The sequence below is a fragment of the Nomascus leucogenys genome, chromosome 22a, assembly GCF_006542625.1.
Source record: "Nomascus leucogenys isolate Asia chromosome 22a, Asia_NLE_v1, whole genome shotgun sequence".
In the NCBI taxonomy this organism is placed as follows: domain Eukaryota; kingdom Metazoa; phylum Chordata; class Mammalia; order Primates; family Hylobatidae; genus Nomascus; species Nomascus leucogenys.
In genome coordinates this window covers 48,842,862-48,858,114 of record NC_044402.1, presented here as the reverse complement: position 1 = coordinate 48,858,114, position 15,253 = coordinate 48,842,862, and the positions used below count along the sequence as shown (strand labels likewise).

General features: G+C 42.7%; 2 non-coding genes across 2 annotated transcripts; both read right to left on the bottom strand.

Moving 5' to 3' along the window:
* Positions 1-10,241: 10,241 nt before the first annotated feature.
* Positions 10,242-10,323, bottom strand: TRNAS-GCU. Its single transcript has one exon. It is a non-coding gene; the product is annotated as a tRNA-Ser (tRNA).
* Positions 10,324-12,792: 2,469 nt separating this feature from the next.
* Positions 12,793-12,864, bottom strand: TRNAQ-CUG. The gene has a single exon. It is a non-coding gene; the product is annotated as a tRNA-Gln (tRNA).
* Between the last annotated feature and the right edge of the window lie 2,389 nt (positions 12,865-15,253).

Sequence of the window (15,253 nt, the reverse complement as noted above, 5' to 3'; positions counted from 1 at the left end):
GCCATTATGGAAAATGGTATGAAAGTTCCTCAAAAAACTAAAAATAGAACTGCCATATAATGCCCCAATCTCACTTCTGGATATATATTCAAGGAAATTGAAGTCAATGTGTTGAAGGGATATCTGCACTCCCATGTTTATTGCAGCATTATTCACAACAGCCAAGATATGACATCAACCTAAGCGTCCATCAATGACTGAATGGATAAAGAAAATGTGGTATAGATACACAATGAAATACTATTCAGCCTTAACAAGAAGGAAATTCTGTCGTTTGCAAAAGTGTGTAAGATGAACCTGGAGGACATCATGCTAAGTGAAATAAGACAAGCACAGAAAGCAAATACCACATGATCTCACTTACTTGTGGAATCTAATGTAGTTGAACTCATAGAACTAAAAAGTAGAATGTGGTTACTGGGGTTGGGGGAGAGGAAGGGAATGAGCTGTTGGTCAAAGGGTACAAAGTTTCAGATAGGAGGAATAAGTTTTGAAATATATTGCACAGCAAAGTGACTATAAGTCAACAAAAATGAATTGCCTATTTCAAAATAAGAGTAAATTTCAAATGTCCCACCATAAAAATGATAGGTAATTCAGCTCCTCTGGGTATGAAAAAATAAAAGATAGGCAAGGGAACATATCCAGCACTTTATTTAATTTAACTAGCTTGATTTAATCATTCCACACTGTACACATATATCAAAACATCACACTGTACCTCATAAATGTAGACAATTATGATTTGTTGATGAAAAATAATATTAAATTTTTAAAAAGAATTATTGCTAGGTAGTTTGGCTCCAAAGACTGTGCTCCTCACCCCTCACTATGGGACTTTCCTGGAGTGCAGGATAGTGGCAAAAGTATACGATAGTCCAAATCCAGGCTGACACATAGCTCACCTCACATAGGAAAGTTTCTCAACCACTCCGTGCCTTTTACCTAATTATGAAGACAATAATAGAGAATAGCTCATAGGAAAATTAAGCATGTTAAACCCTTAGACTAGTACTTGTACACAGGGAGGAGGCAATGCCTCTTAGCTGATAGTACATTCCACGGTCCTCTTTCTGGACACCTAACACCTATGATGTCTTTAACTTTCCTCAGTGTAGAAAGTGTGATATAAATGTGGGTTATTTTCAATCTACACCTGGAAGGCAGTCATTTTCCTTAGTCAAGAGTTCATAATCTAGGAATGGTCCAATCGCTTCAGCTCTCTTTTCTGGATCAATAGCAGACACTATGCTAGTTAGTCTAAAGAATGTCAAAAATGTGTTCACAACAGTAAAATTAGTGATATATCAATCAATGGACATTGAAAAGAGGTCATGATAAAAATATATGGCATGCAAGATGCGGGCTAGCTACACCAGCCATAGTCCAACAAAATATAACACAAGCCACAAATGTGAGCAAGGTATATAATTTTAAATAGTCTAGAAGCCACATTAAAGAGTAAATAAGTGGGTGATAGGTAATATTTAATATACTCAAAATATTATTTTAACATTTAATTAATTTGAAAAAAATTATCATTGAGTTTTTCTTCACATAATGTGTGCAAAATCTGTTGTGTATTTCACATTTACATGACATCTCAATTAAGTCCAGCCACATTTCTTACCTTCTTTTTTTTTTTTTTTTTTTTTTTTTGGTTAGAGACAGGGTCTCACTCTATCATCCAGGCTGGAGTGCAGTGGTGTGATCTTGGCTCACTGCAGCCTCGACCTTCCATGCTCAGGTGATCCTCCCACCTCAGCCTCCCAAGTAGCTGGGATTACAGGCATGCTCCACCATACACAACTAATTTTTTGTAGAAACGGGGTTTCACCATGTTGCCCAGGCTGTCTAGCCACATTTCATGTGCTCAATAGCCACCGTAGATAATGAGTACATGAATACTGCAGGTCTAAAATGTTTTAGAGATGCTTCTTATCCTGCATCAGCACAGCATAAGAATATGGCAAGACTTACAGTTTGCTCCTTTAAGGAGGGCACCCCAGGTTCAATCCTCAAAGATTCTGTGTTCAGCAATTATATTACAAGTCTTCTTATTGGCTGGTACCCTAGCATAAGGAAACAGAATAACTCCCCTTGAATGTTGTTGTGTTTACTTCAAGTGAAACTTTCAAGTAAGATATGACTGGATTCTCTAAAAGAGAGAATGCTGGAATTTAATAAAATTAAAGGACTGGTTAAAGAATAGCTATAAATTGTTTGGTGACTTTGTATGTGTGTCTATATGTCTACCTATCTGTGGGTTTGTGAGTGAGCATCTGCCTGTATGTGTTGATTTCCCCACCAGTAGTTTTAACTGACTTCCCCACCACTGCCCCAGAAATAGCCTGACTCTCTTTACTCATTTTCCAGGGACCTCAAGGTACATAGTCTCTGCTCCACTCCTGGACTCTCATAGTTAGTACTGCACTTGCCCAACCACTCACAACAATGCATAAAAAGAAGCCAAAAAGAAAGGCATGTGGTTGGCTGGGCGCGGTGGTTCACGCCTGTAATCCCAGCACTTTGGGAGGCCAAGGTGGGTGGATCACAAGGTCAGGAGATCGAGACCATCCTGGCCGACATGGTGAAACCCCGTCTCTACTAAAAATACAAAAAATTAGCCGGGCGTGGTGGCGGGCGCCTGTAGTCCCAGGTACTCAGGAGGCTGAGGCAGGAGAATGACGTGAACCCTGGAGGCAGAGCTAGCAGTGAGCCGAGATCGCGCCACTGCATTCCAGCCTGGGCGACGTCTCAAAAAAAGAAAAGAAAAGAAAAAAAATGAAAAGCATGTGGTCTTCATGCAGTAGTTGCAGCCAGCCACAGAAGAGACCTGTCCCCATTCGGGAGATCTTTCTTTGCCTCTGAGGTCCAGACCCATGGTCCAAACAGACACGTTTTCCTGAATATTGAATGAATCAGCACCTGAATTAAACAAGAAATATTTCTTAGTTTTCTGGAGCTCCATTTAATTTCTGTTTTTTTTTCTTTTGAAATTAATACACTAAAAGGAAACTTTCTTCTTATTTAGGAGAACGCTTTCAAAATCTATCAAAGCCAGTAGCCCTATTAGGTCCATCATTCTGTCATACATTAGGGATTATAAACAATCCTGCCTTCCTGGGAGGAGAGCAAGGCTCGGCAAAATAGTGTTTTGCATTTGTTATCTGCGGGAGGCACAGCTCACGTACTTTTTCCAAATAGTGCTAGGAATTTCCTCCTGCTCCTAAGGACCACTTCATGGCTCTACAACTTTGTTTAGGAAGTTGTCCTCTGGTCACTTTTGCCTTAGCTCCCTGAAGTGTATGTAGAACATACTTTCCTTTTTCTTGCCTTCTTTCTTTCCTTTCTTCATTTCTGCTTTCACTTTTTTCAGTACTTTATTGAAGTATACTTTACATACAATAAAATGTAAAAAAAAAGTATAGATAGAGCTCAATGAATTTTATATATGTATAATTTCATGTAATTATGAAATTACACCATCCAGATCAAGATTGAGAAAATTTCCAAATTGTGTTGCGTTCCCTTATCAAGTCAATACTGTATCCTGTAAGTTAAGTACTATTCTGACTTCTATCGCCAGATGTTAGTTTGCCTGTTCTTGAACTCGATAGAAGTGAAATCATAGAGTATATCCCATAGTGTGGCATTTTTGCACAACATTATGGTTTTGAGATGTATTTATGTCATTTTAAGGTTTATTTGGGTTGGGTGCGGTGGCTCATACCTGTAATCCCAGCACATTTGGAGGCGGAGACGGAAGGAATGCTTGAGCTCAGGAGTTCAAGACCAGCCTGGGCAACATAGAGAAAGCTCCTCTCTACAAAAAATACAAAAACTAAAAAAAAAAAAAAAAATTAGCCGGGTGTGGTGGAGTGCGCCTGTAGCCCCAGCTACTCGGGAAGCTGAGGCGGGAGGATAGCTTGAGCCTGGGAAGCAGAGGCAGAGGTTGCAGTGAGCCTAGATTGCGTAGCTGCCCTCTAGCCTGGGTGAAAGTGAGACCATGTCTCAAAAATAATAATAATAATAAAAACATTTATTTGTATTAAAAAAGTACTCATATTGTCACAGAAATTCATTCTTAGAGCTAAATAAGATTTCATTTTATAAATAAAACAGAATTTGTTGGTATGAGGAAATAGGAGCTTACTGATGATCATCTTAGTGAAGGAAAGTAGAGAACTTCTTTTCGTCTGAGAGCAGTGTGGCGCAGTGAAAGCGTGCTGGGCCCATAACCTAGAGGTTGATGGATCAAAGTCATCCTTTGCAAGGGTGTTTTTCTTAATGATCACCGCTTCCCAGGATCGTGGGTACCATGATATAATTAAGAAAATCAGATTTTCAACGTCTCTTTACTTAACCTCTTAAAATTAGTTATTACTCCATGGCCCAACTTTTACAAAGGCGTTAATCGTTTCCTTTTCTCATCTGTTCTTGCAATACCTTCCCTTATCACTCATTTCAAAAGAGACATGACAAATTTAACTTGAATTTCCAACAGATTCGCGTTCTGTCTTCCAGTGAATAGAATACACACCTATCTTTGGTATGTTAATGGTTTTATAATTTTCATACACGCGAAGGAAAAGCATTTTTTACTTTTGCTCAATAACTATGCAGTCGTCCTTTGGTATCCGTGAAAGGTTGGTTTCAGGACCTCCTGCGAATAGTAAAATCTACCAGTGCTCAAGTCCTTGATATAAAATGACCGAGTATTTGCTTATAACCTATGTACACCTTCCGGCATACTTTAAACCATTTCTAGATTATTTATCACATCTTATATCGGGGTCCCCAACCTCCCGGCCGCGGAGCGGTACCGGTCCAGTCCGTGGAAAAATTGTCTTCTCCTAAACCGGTCCCTAGTGCCAAAAAGGTTGGGGACCGCTGTCTTACATGGTGCAAATGCTATGTAAATAGTTGTTACATTGCACTGTTTAGGGAATAATGACAAGAAAATTTCTGTACATGTTCAGTATAGACGCAGGGTTTTTCAAGTATTTTAGATTCGCGGCAGGTTGAATCCATTGCATGCAGAACCCATGGTTACAAAGAGCCAGCTGTTTTGCATTTTTACTTGGGTTAGACTCTCCTGCTCACTGTCACTCCTTTATACGCTTCCGCACATGATTTGTAAACTTTAGATAAAGTTAATGAGAATGCTTTGTGAATTCTTCTCTAAAGCCATATATGTTAACCATGAAGACACCATTTTTATCCCCACGTACATAAACTAGAGTCATTTGGACTTTATGGGGAAAACAGAAACAAATAAGCTAAATCTGTAATGCTGGGGGGGAAATGGAATGCATTAAAATTTTTTTTTTAAGTTTATGCATCAGGATTCAACAGCAAAATCGGAGAGGGGAGCCTTAGTAAGATATTTGCAATTTTTGTTGTTGTTGTTGAGGAAATGGGCTATTTTGGGACTACATGCGCGCACTACCACGCCCACCTAACTTTTTTTTTTTTAGAGACGGATTTTAGCTCTTGTTGCCTAGGCTGGAGTGCAATGGCGCGATCTCGGCTTACTGCAACCTCCGCCTCCTGGATTTAAGCAATTCTCCTGCCTCAGCCTCCCGAGTAGATGGGATTACAGGCATGCGCCACCACGCCTGGCTAATTTTGTATTTTTAGTAGAGATGGAGTTTCACCATGTTGGTCAGGCTAGTTTCCAACTCCTGACCTCAGGTGATCCGCCCACCTCGGCCTTCCAAAGTGCTGGGATTACAGGCGTGAGCCACCGCGCCAGGCCTATGTTTTGTATTTTTAGTAGAGACAGGGCTTCTCTATGTAGGTCTCGAACTCTTGAACTCAAGCGATCCGCTCGCCTCGGTCTCTCAAAGTGCTGGCGATTACGGGAATAAAACCCCCGCGCCTGGCCCTGAGAAAAAAATTTACATTAAAGCCCTCTTTAGTGAGTCGTTACATACGGTAAAACAAACAAACAAAAAAGTATATAAATTATTCTAAACAATGAGCACCCTAATTAACGAGAATTCACACACAAAAAAACGAATCAGACAAACGGAAATAAGATGATGAGGGGAACATGTTTTGTTCCTTTAATCTTGTTGCTTTGAAGATGTTCTTATCTGGAGACCCCCTAGGCCTACAATCTTCGATTTATTTTTACCCACTGACTCCCAAAAGCATTTTGACTAAATGTCCAGTCATAGGAGATTAGTTTATACCTACAGTGAGTGTACACATTGGGATACTGTGAAACAGAGTGAATAGGGACGATATCTATTAACTTATACGGAGCAATTTCTAGAAGACATTGCTAAGTGAAGAAAAAGCAAAATGCAAAGGAGTATTTATAGTACTATATTACTTTCTGAAGTGCAAGAAAAAAGGGAAAATAAGAAGGCAGACATGCAGAAGGAGGATAAATCAGGAAGCAATGAAGTCAGTTACCTAGCAGTGCAGTGGTTGCCGGACGCTGTGGTTCACACTTTTAATCCCAGCCCTTTGGGAGGCCGAGGCGGGCGGATCCTTGAGATCAGGAGTTCGAGACCAGCCTGAGAGAAAGGGCAAAATCTTGTCTCTACAAAGATGAGCTATTCTGGAGAGGTGGGAGGGTGGCTTGGGCCTCCGGGAGATGGAGATTGCAGTGAGCTGAGATCACGCCACTACATTCTAGCCTGGGCTGGTACTCAAGTGAATACCAAACCGTAGTATACAAAAAGAAAGAATCAGACCATGCTACTTTTAACTTGGGGCAGGACGAGAATTACAAACGAATCTTGGACTCTTTTTAATTGATTTTGTTTTCTGTTGTAATGTGGACAAAGCAATTTTGAAGCAATTTTAGGTGTATTATAGGATAGGGCACATGAGTAAATGTGTTGATTTACTCGTTTGAGTAAATCATTTCAGCCAGTATTCTTTTTTTTTTTTTTTTTTTTTTTTGAGACGGAGTCTCGCTCTGTTGCCCAGACTGGAGTGCAGTGGCGCGATCTCGGCTCACTGCAAGCTCCGCCTCCCTGGTTCACGCCATTCTCCGGCCTCAGCCTCCCGAGTAGCTGGGACAACAGGCGCCCGCCACCGCGCCCGGCTAATTTTTTGTATTTTTAGTAGTGACGGGGTTTCACTGTGTTAGCCAGGATGGTCTCCATCTCCTGTCAGCCACTATTCTAATTGCAGAAGAGGATCATACAAACAGGAGATGGTGGGAAGGCAAAAAAAAAAAAAAAAAAAAAAAGCCCCTCAGGGGATACATTAGAATTGTAAATATCCGGCCTGGCGCGGCGGCTCACGCCTGTGCTGGTAATCCCAGCACTTTGGGAGGATGAGGCGGGCCGATCACCTGAGGTCGGGAGTTCAAGACCAGCCTGACCAACATGGAGGAACCCCATCTCTACTAAAAATACAAAATTAGCTGGGGGTAGTGGCACATGCCTGTAATCCCAGCTACTCGGGAGGCTGAGTTAGGAGAATCGCTTGAACCCAGAAGGTGGAGGTTGCGGTGAGCCGAGGTTGCGCCATTGCACACCAGCCTGGACAACAAGAGAAAAACTCTGGCTCAAAAAAAAAAAGTAAATATCGTTGGGTACTCATAATTATTAAAATATGCATATGTGTGTGCATAGGCATGTACATGTGCACATGTACATATATGTGTGTCTATTTACATATTATGTATGTGTGAGTATACACATGTATTTCCTAGATATTGTTGATAAAATGTTCTAGAAGCAAAGGTGCCTTAGAAACAGTAAGTACACCTAGACCCTGGATATTGGTCTCTAATACATTCCTCACTAAAAGATCACCTCTAAGAAATAGGAGACTTCAGGACTGGGACAGGGTAAATGCAGCAGAGCCTAGAACAATTTGTTATGCCAGAAAACAAGAAAGTTTAAGAAATATGGTGGAAGAATGTCACAAGGACAGAGTACTCAGCTTGAAGGGGCTGCCTCTGACAAAATCTGGGTTATATGGACTAACAAAATTATTAAAGGCAATAATGGAATTGTAAACCATTGAAAAATAAGATTTTATGAGTCCATACTGATAGTAAATACATAAATAGATGTTAAAGAGGGACTTATTTATTTATTTATTTATTTATTTTTGAGACAGAGTCTCACTCTGTCACCCAGGCTGAAGTGCAGTGAAACAATCTCGGCTCACTGCAACCTCCACCTCCCAGGTTCAAGCAATTCTCCTGCATCAGCCTCCCGAGTAGCTGGGACAACAGGCGCCCGCCACCATACCCGGCTAATTTTTTTTTTTTTTTGTATTTTTTGTATTTTTAGTAGAGATGGGGTTTCACCATATTGGCCAGGCTGGTCTTGAACTCCTGACCTTGCCATCCACCCGCCTCGATCTCCCAAAGTGTTGGGATTACAGGCGCCAGGCCAAGGGGGATTCTTGATTACAATAGAATGCCAAAGTAAAAACTGGTAAATGTGAAGAAAATTCTGGAGTTGAAAAAAACATCATTTTGCAACCATCATAGTAAATATGGTTCAGGTAGGAATTATCAATAGATGCTAACTCTAGAGGAAAATTTTGATGGGGAGCAAGTTATTTGTATGATCTTTAAGCATCTCCCGCAGATTGCTTATTAGTTGCAAGGGTGAAACTAGACACATATATCAATTTGACTGTGTGATTGGAATTAACCTCAGTAATGAGGGGCAATGAACATTGCATGTCTCCAGATTTAATAGTCCTCAGAACGACATGCCACGTACATTCTATTCTCTGGGATGCATAACGTGAACCCAATTATGAGGGGAGAAAATCACGCAAAGCCCAAATGAGAAAGGTTCTATGTTTTAGAAATATGAGCAGTTACCATGTTCTTCAAAAAGTCAATGTCATAAAATACAAAGAAAGATTGTGAAAATGTTCCAGGTTAAAGGAAACTAAAGGGATATGGAAAACACCCAATTCTAGACTGATTCCTGAACTGGAGGGGGTAAATACTATAAAGGATATTACTGGTCAATTGAAAAAAATGGAATACAAGTTAGAAAATTCATAAAAAATTATATCAATGTTAAATATACTGAATTGGTAACTATATTATGGCTATAGCACAAGAAAATATTCCTTTAGGAAATACTCACTTAAATATTTAAGCACAAAGGAACATAATATATACAATTTACTCTTAAATGTTCTGGAAGACACACACACGAACATACACAGATATAAGATATAAAAACATACAGAGAGAGAGAATGAACGTTAATAGGTGAATCCTGATAAAAGGTATATGGGTGGTCTTTATACTATTCTTATTCTTAATTTTTTTCCTTAAGTTTGAAATTATTTCCGGGTAAAAAGTTTAAAAAGGCTGAGCGCAATGGCTCACACCTGTAATCCCAGCACTGTGGGAGGCCGAGGCGGGTGGATCACCTGAGGTCAGGAGTTCGAGACCAGTCTGGCCAAAAAGGCGAGACCCTCGCCTCTACTAAAAATGCAAAAATTAGCTGGGCGTGGTGGTGGGCATCTGCAGTCCCAGCTACTTGGGAGACTGAGGCAGAAGAATCGCTTGAACCAGGGAGGCAGAGGTTGCAGTGAGCCGAGATGGCGCCACTGCACTCCAGCCTGGTCGACAGAGTAAGACTCTGTGAAAAAAAAAAAAAAAATTAAAAAACATTTTAGTAAAAATTTGAGGAAGTAAAAAGATTTAGTATAACGAACATTCAACTTCCCATCAACCAGCTTAAACAATTAACAATATTTTGTTAATGTTGTTTTGTCTATTGCTCTCCAACACCAACTAGTATTTTGAAGCAAATTCAAGACAGGAGATTCCAAAGCACTTTACTTTGACAATAAGCAAAGGTACAAATTAGTCGTTCATAGGTAAATACAAAGGAAGGTGGCACACAAACTTCTGTTAATTGTTCGGAGGAGAGGGTATCAGTGTCTGACCAACGCCTTTGGTTCTTTCGCTTTGCAACATGAGGCACTATGTGAGTGGAGCAAGGGATCCATTGCACCATGAGGACATCTTGGCTAAGAGCCCTTCAGATGCAGGCAATGCTCGCAGCCCACGTGCTGGATGTAGTAAATTGTAATCTAAGAATGGAGAGTAATTCCCCTCAGATCCGCAAGCATTCCTTGGAACCTCAGGAGGAAATAAAACTGATAGATGGTCGAGATAAATGAGATGAAGCAAAAGGAGGAAAGCTGTAGATAACGTATGTAACTTTTCTGAGAGCGACTCAGACCTGCGACAGAAACCTGGTTACCCTCTTAAAGAAAACGACCGACGAAGGTGGGATTCGAACCCACGCGTGCAGAGCACAATGGATTAGCAGTCCATCGCCTTAACCACTCGGCCACCTCGTCCTTCCGGCGATAGGATGTTTTTGGGATACTCCTTTAACGCTTGCTTTTGACGAAGTCTTGAAGTTTAATTCTGGTGATACGTTGATATGTATTGTAATGTCCTTCAAACGGTGGTCTCCTTAAAGAATTCTTACGCAAAACAAGTTCTTTCCACCTTCATATGGAGAACCTTTTAGTTTAATGATCCTGCCCAGCGCCCGTGTGTCCAGTCTTGAGTGTCATCGTTCCTCCGTATCCATTCTCGCTTTCCAACTACAGTGAATTTTTTTTCTCCCCAAGCTCCATGCTCTCCTTCTTATCATTTTCTGCCCTCAGCACTCTTTTAACTCTTCTCTTTGCCCTCACTTCACCTGCCTTAGTTCATTACTCATTCCTCAGATCTCAAGTTAGGCCTTACAGCCTTTCTTACTGAAGGCTAAGCAGCTGAAAATTGAGGCGGCAGGGTGGGGTGGGGGGGGGGGGACACTTTTTCTGTTGCGAATGTATTTTTCTGTTTCTGCCACAGAATTTTATCCCAATATTATGTATTTTTATGCTTAAAGACCCTATCATAACTCACAGCAATGGAAAATACTTACATAAATTGAAACCTCTAATTATTTTTATTTCCATTGACCATAAATCCCCAAGAGTTTCACCGTTTTTCTTCTGGTTTGAATTACCTTTACATTCAATGGTGGCACACAATAACAAACACAAGTCAACAATTTTGGTAAGTAGTTTAGTATATATGAAGAGTTGAGTTGCATTGGAAATGCATCTTTTAGTGAAATGGCTGTTAATATTTTTTTCTCCATCAATTCATTGTCCGCGGATAAATACTTCTTATAGCTGGAATAAGAAAGGTTCAGTGGAATTAACAACGAAGATCAGTAGATTGTGGTTTTGAATAAGTCAGAGCCTTCCAAGAGGTGTTTTTATGATTATTTAAGGTGCATTATTTAAAGTGGAATCTTCAACACATTCCCATTACGTTTATCTAAATTTAATAAATAAATGGTAGCAATAAATAAAAATGATGGCGAGCAGATTTGGGACGACGTAAAATATATAACTTTACGGATATCCATATTTGTATTTGTATTCATATTTGATAAAAGTCCAAGAATTTTCCTACGAGTCTCAATAATCGTAAAAAATGAAAACACTAACTTTCCATGGCCCAATATGTACGTTCCGTTTTGTTAAAAATGGAATGTTATTAGTCGGAAGTAAATGAGGAATTTGTCAGTTCCTTCATAAAATCGTGTAAAATATGCAATTGAGACACACATCTCTGTGTCTTGTTTACAGAAGACTTTGGAGACACCAGCATTTCCAGATGTTCTGTCACGGCAAGATGTTATCTAAAAGGCGAGAATGATTTGCAAGGGAAGATGGAATTAGGGAGCATTCACATCCCATAGGGAGCTAGTGCGCAGTAGGGGAGACACATCTGGGGAAATGTTTCTTTGTAGCCTCTAGGATCTCGTGGTCTCCGGCCCAGCAACCCTGTTGCTAAGCTTCTCTGCTGCACCAGGCGCTGACTTCTCTGAGATTCCTTAGCTCAAGCGCTTTTTCCTGATCACATTCCCTGCCTTCTCTCCTCGCTGATTTCTTCTTTAGTCCCCGCCTCTCTCCAAAACCAAACCGCCCCAGCAATTTCCGGGTGACTGAACTTCTACAATCTGTCTAAGAGGGTCCGAGCTCTGAAACCCCTTCTTCAGGAGCTGGTCCATGCCCAGACTTGGAAATGCTAAGAAAGCCAAGTTGCTGAGCGCCCAGCAATGAGCTCAGGGAACTCTCACTAGGAAACGCTGCGGGATGTTGGGGGTTGGGGGGATTGGCGGGGAGAGGGCGTAGAATAAACTCTGTTATCCTGGGACAGGGAGTCTTTTCAGCTCATTTCCCCCTCTTCTCTGTCCAAGTAAAACTTGCTTGTGCAAACTCGAATCAGCATCTATCTCTATTGACTATCGCCAGTTGTATGTTTCCCGTCACCTGTTCTATCTGCCCAGCCCTCACAAGTTGAGCTTCTATCCCCTTGTGGTCTTGTCTGAGGAGTTTTCTCTCGGCTTCGGCGACTGTCAGCTCTCCCAGACCCATGTAGTGGGTAAGTCCTTTCCTCAGTTTCCATCCCAACTTTTCTCTGTCCGTGACGATCACCAAATTTCCTTTCTCTCTTCTCACTAGCCTCCTATCTATCGTCTCTTCACTTGTTTGCATACCTTTTCTGGAGACTTCGATTTCCAGTTCCAGCAGGACTCGAGCGACTGCCTCGTGCATTTCCTTTTGAGGTTTCTTTTTTCTCCAAAGAACAAATTGTGCGCAGCAAAAATAAAGTTATTATTTGGTTGGCAGCTAAAGATACTCCGCTCAAGAGATGTGACGTGGAAATACCAGAAATAAAATTTGATCGAGTGATTTGTATGAGCAACCGTACAGATTGTGGAGAGACTACGGGGATTTGACTGCAGAGGACAAAAACTAAGGTTCCACCGAGACTTGAACTCGGATTACTGGATTCAGAGTCCAGAGTGCTAACCATTACACCATGGAACCTTCCGCTGAACTAGTGTTTCCTAAAGTCATAGCTGACCTATTTCTCCACCTTAGGTTCCTTCCCTCCACCCCATAGTTTGGCTGATGGGTGCATTCTGCTTTTCCTCTTGGAGGATTAAGTCAAGAAGACGCTTACCTGCCACATGCCTACATTCAACACCTTTTACACTGGAGTCATAATGGAAAACGTTGACTTCCAAATGGCCGGAGTCCTCTCATCCTAAACCAATCCTTTTAAGTGGTTTAGGAGCTTGGCGCCCCGGGCCTCGGGCCTCTATTTCATCAATGAGAAAACAAGTGAGATTGTTAAACAAGACTGTGTGCCAAGTGCCAGGCACACAGTATGCCAGGTTACCGTGTGCCAGTTTTTCTGACAAGTGTTTTCTATTGTTATCTTACCTGTGAGGCTCACAACCACGCTGTGAGATGGGACCCATAACCTCTATTTTACAGGTGAGAAATTTGAGTCAGATACCTGAGATGCTTTACTCCTTTTCGTTATAGATCTAATTTTCTCAAAAATCGTTTTTACCAGAGTAACATGTAGCGTTTTTAAGGACACGTTATGGAAAGATTTTACCGAAGTCACAGGGGAACCACTTTGCTGTTTACAGAAAACTGAAATAAATGCATTTGAACTACTGGGTTAGAGGAAGAAGATCCCAGCAACCCTAGGATAGCAATTCAGAGAAAGAAGGGGAAGGGTAGACAAAGGTCCCTCCGGAGTTTCCCAGTGTGTCCGGAATTGGTGGGTTCTTGATCTCACTGACTTCAAGAATGAAGCCGCGGACCCTCGCGGTGAGTGTCACAGCTCTTAAGGTGGAGTGTCTGGAGTTTGCTCCTTCTGATGTTCGGATGTGTTCAGTTTCTTCCTTCTGGTGGGTTCGTCGTCTACGCTGCCTCAGGAGTGAAGCTGCAGACCTTCGCGGTGAGTGTTACAGCTGTTAAGGCGGCGCGTCTGGAGTTGTTCATTCCTCCCGGTGGGCTCGTGGGCTAGCTGGCTTCAGAGTGAAGCTGCAGGTCTTCACGGTGAGCTTTACAGCTCATAAAAGTAGGGTGGACCCAAAGAGTAAGCTGTAACAAGACTTATTGCAAAGAGCGAAAGAAAAAAGCCTCCACAGTGTAGAAGGCGACCCCAGCAGGTTGCCACTGCTCTAGCTCTGGCAGCCTGCTTTTATTCTCTTATCTGGCCCCACCCACGTCCTGCTGATTGGTAGAGCCGAGTGGTCTGTTTTGACAGGGTGCTGATTGGTGCCTTTACAATCCCTGAGCTAGACACAAAGGATCTCCACGTCCCCACCAGATTGATTAGATACAGGGTATCGACACAAAGGTTCTCCAAGGCCCCACCAGAGTAGCTAGATACAGAGTGTCCATTGGTGCATTCACAAACCCTGAGCTAGACACAGGGTGCTGATTGGCATGTTTACAATCCCTGAGCTAGACATAAAGATTCTCCACGTCTCCACCGTACTCAGGAGCCCAGCTGGCTTCACCCAGTGGATCCACACCAGAGCTGCAGGTGGAGCTGCCTGCCAGTCCCACGCAGTGTGCCCGCACTCCTCAGCCCTTGGGTGGTCGATGGGACTGGGCGTTGTGGAGCAGGGGGTGGCGCTCTTCGGGGCGAAAAGCCCATGGAGGGGGTGGGAGGCTCAGGCATGGCAGGCTGCAGGTCCCGAGCCCTGCCCCGCGAATTAAGGCCTGGTGAGAAATCGAGCGCAGCGCCTGTGGGCTGGCACTGCTGGGGGACCCAGTACACCCTCCACAGCCGCTGGCCCGGGTGCTAAGCCCCTCATTGCCTGGGGCCGGCCAGCTGCTCCGAGTGCGGGGCCCGCCAAGCCCACGCCCACCCGGAACTCCAGCTGGCTCGCAAGCGCCACGTGCAGCCCCATTTCCCGCTCGCGCCTCTCCCTCCACACCTCCCTGCAAGCTGAGGGAGCCGGCTCCGGTCTTGGCCAGCCCAGAAAGGGGCTCCCACAGTGCAGCGGTGGGCTGAAGGGCTCCTCAAGTGCCGCCAAAGTGGGAGCCCAGGCAGACGAGTTGCCGAGAGTGAGCGAGGGCTGTAAGGACTGCCAGCAAGCTGTCACCTCTCACCAGGACAGTGCACAGCTCCCATGGTCCTTCCACTGCCCTTCACCAATGAGAAATATGTGCAGGGTAAACTTCCAAACGGACACAAAGAAAACTCCCTGCTTCTCCCTCGCATATCCCTTTGTGACACACACAGGAGCCCATGTGAAAACACAAACACAGACACACACACACACACACACACACACACACAGAGAATCGTTTTCTGTGAACAAAACAAAACAAAAAGTCTGTGTTCCCTGTTTAAAGTGATAGCTTCCTCACAGGACAATGTTGTCTGTCAGTTAAATTCGAAAGG